Raw genomic sequence first — 9483 nt, 5'->3', positions numbered from 1 at the left:
TAAACTCTCATGGGATCTACACTTTCGTTATCACTTAAAATAATTTGCAATTATGTTTGTAAGTATATATGTGTATTCATGATTATCTGTCTCTCTAGGCTCCAAGCATTATGAATCTAAGACTGTTTTGTGCAGAGTGAGGATTCAATGAATGACAAATGAATATTATCAAAGTTTAACTTTGTCGTATGTTGAGTTAAAACGTCTTGTTTGAATTTACTTTTCATGAGAATAAACAGATCTGTTTATTGACTAGTTCTTATTTCTCTGCTGTGAAATACCTGTTCATATCCTCTGCCTATTTTTCTATTAGGATCCCTGTGTTTTTATTATTGTTTTTATTATTGGGGGGGTAATTAGGTTTATTTAATTTTCAATGGAGTTACCGTGGATTGAACTCAGGACCTCATTCATGCTAAGCATGCGCTTTACCACTGAGCTATACCCCTTCTCCGGTGTTTTTGTCATTGATTTGTAGTTCTTTGTGTGGTGGGATTTTATAACTTTCATATCTATCTTGCAGATACAGAATATTCTCACAAGATATCACTTGTATTTTGTCTTAGTATGTAGTAGGACTGTGTGTGCTCGTGCGTGCGCGCACGCACGTGCATGCTGTACTTTGAAATTTTATGCAGTCCAATCTGTGTCTTTTCCCGTCAGACTTCTGAATTTCTCTCATTTAGAAAGAGTATCCACATAGTAAGTTTTTAAATATATCCTAAAACCCACAAACTTTTGGTCAATTAATCTTTGACAGAAGAAGCAAGAACATACAATGGAGTAAAGACAGTCTCTTAAGCAAATGGCGTTGGGAGAACTGGACAGCTGCAGGTAAATCAATGTAGTTAGAATACTCCCTCACACCATACACAAAAATAAACTCAAAATGGCTTAAAGACAGAACACGCTAAACCTCTCAGACGGAAACATAGGCAAAACATTATCTGACATAAATCTCAGCAATGTTCTTCTAAGGCAGTCTACCCAGGCAAAAGAAATAAAAGCAAAAATAAACAAAGGGGACCTAATTAAACTTAAAAGCTTTTGCACAGCAAAGGAAACCATAAGCAAAACAGACAATCTACAGAATGGGAAAAAATATTTGCAAAAGATGAGACTGACAAGGGCTTAATCTCCTGAATATATAAACAGCTCACACAACTTAATAAGAAAAATACAAACAACCCAATCCAAAAATGGGCAGAAGACCTAAACAAGCAATTCTCCAGTGAAGACATACAAATGGCCAATAGGCACATGAAAAAATGCTCAATATCACTATCAGAGAAACGCAAATCAAAACTACAATGAGGTATTACCTCACACCAGTCACAATGGCCATCGTTCAGAAGTCCACAAAAGATAAATGTTGGATAGGGTGTGGAAAAAAGGGAACCCTCCTACACTGTTGGTGGGAATGTAGTTTGGTGCAGCTGTTATGGAAAACAGTATGGAGATTCCTCAAAAAGCTAAAAACAGACTTACCATATGATCCAGCAATCCCACTCCTGGGCATATATCCGGAGGGAAGCTTAATTCAAAAAAGACACACGCACCCCAATGTTCATAGCAGCACTACTTACAATAGCCAAGACATGGAAAAACACCTAAATGTCCGTTGACAAATGATTGGATAAAGAAGTGGTGGTATATTTATACAATGGAATGCTACTCAGCCATAAAAAATAATAAAATAATGCCATTTGCAGCAACATGGATGGACCTAGAGATTCTCATTCTAAGTGAAGTAAGAGAAAGAAAAATACCACATATCACTTATATGTGGAATCTGGGGTAGGGGGGAGACAAACGAACTTATTTACAAAACAGAAACAGACTCACGGGCATAGAAAACAAACTTATGGTTACCAGTGGGGGAGGGGGTGGGAAGGGATAAACTGGGAGTTTGAGATCTGCAGACACTAACTACTATATATATATAAATAGATAAACAACAGGTTTATACTGTATAGCACAGGGAACCATATTCAATATCCTGTAGTAACCTATGGTGAAGACTATGGGAACAAATGTATGTATGTTCCTATGTGACTGAAGTAATGTGCTGTACACCAGAAATTGACACATTGTAAACTAACTGTACTTCAATAAAAATATATAAAATAATAATAAAAAAATATACCCTAGATGGGTGGGGATACTCAGTGGTAGAGCTCATGCATGAGGTCCTGGGTTCAACCCCTAGTACCTCCATCAAAAATAAATAAATTTTTTAAAATAAAATAAGATAAAAATAAGATTAAAAGTTTAAAAATTATAAAGTAAAATAAAATATACCGTATATTCTTCTAATAGTAAATCTTCTGTCTGGGTCTCTTTCAGGACCCTCTGTTTTGTCTCCCTGATCTGGCCATCTGTTCCTTACGTATCAGACTGTTTTAATTACCAGAGCTTTCTGATAGGGCATGTCTCCTCTTACCCTCTTCTCTAATTTTTCCGGGTTAGTCTTATGACTTTGCCTCTCTGGACAAGTTTTAGAATAATCTTGCCTTATTCCTACAGAAAATTCACTGGGGATTCAGTGTGAAGAGAGAAACAACATGTTTCCTATAAGGGAACAGTTAAATGTCAGTGGATTTCTCATTTGGAGTCATAGAGGCCAGGAGATGGCACAACCTTTTTCAAGTACTGAAAAAAATACTGTAATTCTTAATTCTACATCTTAATTATTAATCCTATACCTTAATTATGTATCTATCAAAAATACTCTTCAGAAATGAAGGGGAAAGAAAGACCTTAAAGATGATGAAGACCTTCAGATAAAGGAAAAGTAAGATTTTGTCACCAGCAGGCCTAACCCTGAAGACTGACTAAAGGAAGTCCTATAATTATAAAGGAGATGATAATAGGAGGCAGGTTAGGTGAAAAAAAAAAACTTAAAAAGAAAAAAAATTGTGGTATACTTATATAATGGACTACTACTCAGCCATAAAAAGAATAAAATAATGTCATTTGCAGCAACATGGATAGAGCTAGAGATTGTCATTCTAAGTGAAGTAAGCCAGAAAGAGAAAGAAAAATACGATATGATATCACTCATATGTGGAATCTAATAAAAAAAGAAAAAAGAGGACACTAATGAACTCATCTACATAACAAAAATAGACTCGCAAACATAATAAATCTCATGGTTACTGGGGATAAGGGGGTGGGAAGGGATAAATTTGGGAGTTTGAGATTTTCAAATGTTAACCATTATATATAAAAATAAATAAAAAATGAGTTTCTTCTGTGTATCACAAGGAACTATACTCAGTATCTTGTAATAACATTTAATGAAAAAGAATATGAAAACGAATATATGTAATATCTCTGGGACATTATGCTGTACCCCAGAAATTGATACATTGTAACCGACTATACGTCAATAAAAAATAAATAAAAATAAAAATAAATTTCCCAGCAGAAATGTTGTACACCAGGAGAGAGTAGAATGATTATATTCAAAGTGCTGAAAGAAAAAAAAAGCCAACTGAAAATACTTTTCCCATGGGGGAAAAAAAAAGAATACTTTTCCCAGGAAAGCTGTCCTTTAGAAATGAAGGCAAGATAAAAGACTTTCCCAGATAGAAGCTGAGGGAGTTCACCACCACTAGACCAGCCTTACAAGCAATGCTGAAAGGAGTTCTTCAAGCTGAAATGAAAGGACACTAATTAGTAGAGGAAAACATGCATATATAGAGCATGCTGGTAAAAGTAAGTAGAGACTTTTCAAATTCAGAATAGTCTAATACTGTATACAGTGGTTTGTTAATCACTTAACTCTAGTATGAAAGTTAAATGATGAATGTATTAAAGACAACTACAGCTACAATAATTTGTTAATAGATACCCAGTATAAAAGATATAAATTGTGACATCAAAAAGAAAACTAGGGAGAGGAGTAAAAGGATAGAGTTTGTGTATGCAGATGAAACTGTTATCACCTTAAAGTAGAATATTGTAATTATAAGATGTTTTATGTAAGACTCATGGTAACCACAAGGCAAAAATAACCCACCACGTATATAGCCAACTAATGTTTTACAAGGAAGCCAAGAATATGCAATGGGGAAAGGACAATCTCTTCAATAAACGGTGCTGGGAAAACTGGATATTCACATATAAAAGAACGAAATTGCACCTTATCTCACACCAATCATGAAAACCAACTTGAAACAGATTAAAGACTTAAACATTAAGACCTGAAATCATAAAACTCCTAGAAGATAACAAAGAGAAAATGCTCCTTGACATTGGTCTTGGCTATGATTTTTTTAATGACACTAAAGCACAAATAACAAAAGCAAAAATCAACAAGTGGTACTGTATCAAACTAAAAAGCTTCTGCACAGCAAATGAAACAAACCACAAAATGAAAAGGCAACCTATGAAATGAGGGAAAATATTTTCAAACCATCTGGTAAGGGATTAATATTAAAATATATAAGGAATATGTACAACTCAATAGCAAAAATTTAATAACCTAATTTAAATTTAGGCAAAGGACCTGGATAAACATTTTTCCAAAGACACACAAATGGCCAACAGGTAGATGAAAAGATGCTCAACATCACTAATCATCAGAGAAATGCAAATCAAAACCATAATGAGGTATCACCTCATTCCTGTTAAAATGGTTCTTATCAAAAAGACAAGAGAAGCGGTTAAGTGTATATAGCTCAGTGGTAAAGCATGTGCTTCATGAGCACAAGGTCCTGGGTTCAATCCCCAGTACCTCTATGAAAGAAAGGAAGAAAGAAAGAAAGATAACAAGTCGTGGTGAGGATACAGAGGTAAGGGGACTCCTGCGCACTGTTTGTGGGAATGTAAATTGATACCATCAACAGATGACTGGATAAAGATGTGATGTGTCAGACAGATGGACAGAGTAGGAGAGAGGAGACAGAGAGAGAGTCTGGAATATTACTCAGCAATGAGAAAGAAGACATTTGCAACAATATAGAGGAACGTAGAGGACATTAAGTGAAATAAGTCAGTCAGAGAAAGAAATACTGTCTGATATCACTTATCTGTGGAATCATTAAAAAAAAAAAATCACATTCACAGACACAGAGAAGAATGGTGGTTACCAAGGCCAGGGGGTTAAGAAGATGCAAAGATGCTAGTCAAAGGATACAAATCTTCATTATAAGATAAGTAAGTTATGGGGATCTAATAATACACAGCACAGTGGCGATAGTTGATAATACTGTATGTATACTTGAAATTTGCTAAAAGGGTATAAGCATTCTCACAGGGAGCAGAGATGGTAACCATGTGATGTGATGGATGTGTTAATCAACCTGACTGGTAATCATTTCACAAAGTATACTTATATCAAATCAGATAGAACTATTAAGAAAATTTAGCAAGCATGCAAGATACCCAAGGTATTGTATGCATGTATCTGTGAATATACTAAAAACCACTGAACTGTGCACTTTAAGGGGGTGAATTATATGGTGTGTGAATTATTTTCCAATAAAGCTATTTAAGAATAAAAATTAAAATTGCCCCCAAAACTGAAAGATTAAAAGGCAATATACAAAAATCAACTGTATGAACAGTTGGGAAATTACTGTTACAGAAGTGCAAGTTGAACGATTTACATTAATTGATTTCAAGACTTACCGTCTGGAAACAATATAAAGTTACAGTAATCAGGACAGGTGGCATTAGTGTAAGAAGAGACAAACAGATCAATGAAATAGACTAGAGAAGCCAGAAATAGACTCACATTTACACAGTCTATTGATTTTTTGATTGTATCAAGATAATTCAATGCAGAAAGGAAATGCATTTTTCGATGGAAAAAAAAAGAATCTTGACCCTTAACATCATAGACAAAAAAAAAAAAAAGACAAAATGGCTCATAGATCAAAAAAAAAAAAAAAAACAAACCTAAAGCTAAACCTATAAAGCTTCTAGAAGAAAACCTACCAGAATTATTTTGTGACCTTGGAGCTGACAAAGATTTCTTAGGACAGAGAAAGCACTAAGTATAAAATACTGATAGACTGGATTTTATTCAAATGAAAACCACCTGTTCATCAAAAGATGGCACTTTAAAAAGTCACCAGCTGAGGAAAAGAACATTTATAATACATATATGTGACAAAGAACTCATAACCAGAATATAAGAACTTCCACAACTCTATAATAAAGACAAACAAACCAATAAAAATGGACAAAAGGCTTAAACCAATACTTCATAAAAGAAGATACAAAAATGGCCACTAAACACGTGAAAAGTTGCTTGACATCATTATTCATTAGGGAAAGGCAAAATTTAAACCACAGTGGGATACCACTACATATCCATCAAAATGGCTAAAATGAAAGAAAAAAACTAAAAACTATATGTTGGCGAGACGGAACAACCAATTTGGAATTAGTTTGGCTGTTTCTGATAAAATGAATCATACACCTACACCGACTCTATGATTGAGCAATTCCACTCCTAAGTATTTGCTCCGGAGAAACGAAAACATACGTTCACAAAAAGTCTTGTACTGGACACTCGTAGCACTATATTCATGATAGCCAAATACTGAAAAGACGTCAAATGTCCATAAAAAAGAGAATGGGTAAGTAAATTTTAAAAGAATACCCATAAAATGAAATACTATTCAACTATAAAACTATAAAAAGTAAAGAACTAATGATACATGTAATGACATGGATAAATCTTCAGTTGAGTAAAAAAAAGGAAAGAAAGAAAAAGAAAAAGAGCCAAATACGTTTTACAGAACATATATAATTTCATTTTTATGAAGTTTTAAAACATGCAAAACTAATCTACAGTGATAGAAATCAGAACATTGGTTTCCACTGGGAGTTGAGATTGATTAGGAAGAGGCACAAAGGAACTTTCTGGAGTGACAGAAAGATTCTGTAGCTTGATGAGGTGCAGATTATGGACTATATGCATTTGTCAAAACTCATTTAACTGCACATTTAAGATTTCCTCATATCACTATACACAAATTATACCTTGATTTTTTTTTAGATGAAGTTGAAATAAAGACATTTTCAGAAAAACAAGAGTTATGCTACTTTATCACCAGCAGATTTCCACTATAAGAAATGCTAATGGAAGCCCAGAACAGCAGGCAGAAACACCACCCAGTGGTGGTCAATGTGCAGGTAAACAGTAGAGGCCATCTCTTAAAATTTCTTTAAAATACTGCTGAGTCCACAGACATAAAGAACAAACTTATAGTCACCAGGGTATAAAGGGGGTGGGAAGGGATAAATTAGGAATTCAAAATTTGCACCTCTTGGGGAGCGATGGAAATGTTATCTATCTTGACTGTGGCGGTGGTTTCATTGGTGTATATATCTTAACAAAATTCATCAAATTGTACATCTGAAGTATGTGTAGTTTACTGTACAGGAATCATAACAAAGCTGTTAAAAATAAATAAAATAAAAACTGTTGAGTCCAGCACTGGCAAGATGGAGTAAGTGTACTCTAGCTGATACTTCCTATTGAATACAACTAAAACATCTGGAGTACAAAAAAAAAAACAAACAAAAATCTGGACTCTGAATAGTAAACACTAGCAGGCTGACTGGGAAAGAGGGTCAAAACCTGAAGAATAATCAGTTCTAGCTTCCAGGTTAAAGTTGAGGGCAGCTCAAAATGCAGAATTTTGCAAGTGCAGACAGCAAATAATCCAAGAGAAAGCCCTTCTTTTTCACCAGAGCATAAGAAAAAGACACCTCAAGCCAGAGATTATAGACAGCATTTGTTTTCCTTTTTTTTTTTCTTCTGTCTTTCTTTCTTCTCCCCTGGCTCTGCCCCAAGGTTAAGCTACAGAGCTGTGTTGCTACAGTGGTAGTGCTATGAACTCCAGAAAACCCATCTCCTTGGCTACAGTAAATGCCCAAGATACAATTCAAAATTGCTCATATGAAAAGCCAGGAAAATCTGATTACTTCTCAAGGGAAAAAGCAATCAATTAATGTTATAAATATCAGACAAATACTTTTAAGTGCTTATTATAACCAACATCCATGAGCTAAAGATTGAACACTTTCTAAATGAATGGAAAGATAGGGGTTCTCAGAAGAGACAAACTAAGACAAAACAAAGCAAAAAAGGAACTAATTGCAAGTTTTACCACTGTAAAATACAACGCCTGAAAGAATTCACTAACAGTCTCAATAGCAGAATGGAGAAGACACAGGAATCAGTCAGTGAACTTGAATATAGAGCAATAGAAATATCTGAACAGAGAGAAAAAAAGATTTAAAAAAAATAAAAAGAGCCTCAATCATCTGTGGAATTATATCAAAAGATCTAACATTACATTATTGGAGTCCCAGAAAAAAAGGAGAAAGAAATCGGATAGAAAAAATTTTTGAAGAAATAAAGCTAAAAACTTCCCAAATTTGGCTAAAGGCGTAAATTTACAGAGTCAGTCTCAGCAAACACCAGAAAGGATATACTCAGTCAACAAAAATAAATAAACAACCTGATTCAAAAATGGGGAAAACACCTGGAGACATTTTTCCAAAGAAGATATACGAATGGTCAATAAGCACAGGAAAAGATGCTCAACATCACTAATCATTAAGGAAATGTAAATCAAAACTACAGTAAAACACCACCTCACATTTATTAGTATGGCTACTGTTAAAAACAAAAAAACAAGCAGAAAACAAGTGTTAGTGTTTCAGTGCTGGTCTCAGCCTGTCACTAACCAATGCTGTAGCTGGACCAGCCCTTGCGGTTCCTGTTACAACTGCAAGGCGCCCTTCAGCAGTAACTATCAGGAAACTTTGAAAAAAATAGAGGTTTATTATTTAAAAGACGTGGAAGTTACATAGCATACCTGGTGCCACACAGCGAGGTTGCAGGAATAATGAGAGTGCTCAGGTCTGGGGTTCTGCTATCACTGGGGTTGAGGGTGGGGACCTATGGTTTCACGTTTGGTTAATTTAAAGCTTAAGAGTAGGAGAACTTAAAGCCTGGGAAGAAAACAAACAAACAGCCCAATGGTTAGTTATTGAAATCACCCAAGATTGCTAAAACAAAGAAGACTTGGGAGTGGGGAACCGCTGGCTCTTTCTCTAGTTAAGTCTCTGGCAATGTGTTTATTCAAGTAGCCAGCCGTCTTTGAAGGGACTGCCTCTTTGAAATGGATGCCTCAGCAACAAAGCTAAAATCAGGCACTTACATTACAAAACAAAACAGAGCAAAAGGAGACCTGTCAGGGATTACACTACAGTTGGCCGGGATGTGGAGAAATTGAAACCCTGTACACTCTGGATGGGAATGCACAATGGGACAGCCACTGTGGAAAACAGTGTGGAGCTTCCTCAAAAAATTAAAAATAGAATCACTGTATGATCCAGAAATTCTATTTCTAAGTATATACCCAAAAGAAATGAAAGCAGGGTCTCAAAGAGATATCTGTACATCCACATTCATGGCAGCATTATTCATAGTAGCTAAAACGTTGAAGGAAG

General features: G+C 35.0%; 1 non-coding gene across 1 annotated transcript; it reads left to right on the top strand.

The window, feature by feature from the left end:
- Positions 1–4674: 4674 nt before the first annotated feature.
- On the top strand, positions 4675–4746 carry TRNAM-CAU. The gene has a single exon. It is a non-coding gene; the product is annotated as a tRNA-Met (tRNA).
- The last annotated feature ends 4737 nt before the right edge of the window (positions 4747–9483 follow it).

This window comes from Camelus ferus, chromosome 17 (genome assembly GCF_009834535.1).
Source record: "Camelus ferus isolate YT-003-E chromosome 17, BCGSAC_Cfer_1.0, whole genome shotgun sequence".
NCBI classification, from domain to species: Eukaryota; Metazoa; Chordata; class Mammalia; order Artiodactyla; family Camelidae; genus Camelus; species Camelus ferus.
The sequence above is the reverse complement of the archived record's forward strand: the minus strand, read 5'-3'. Positions and strand labels throughout refer to the sequence as shown.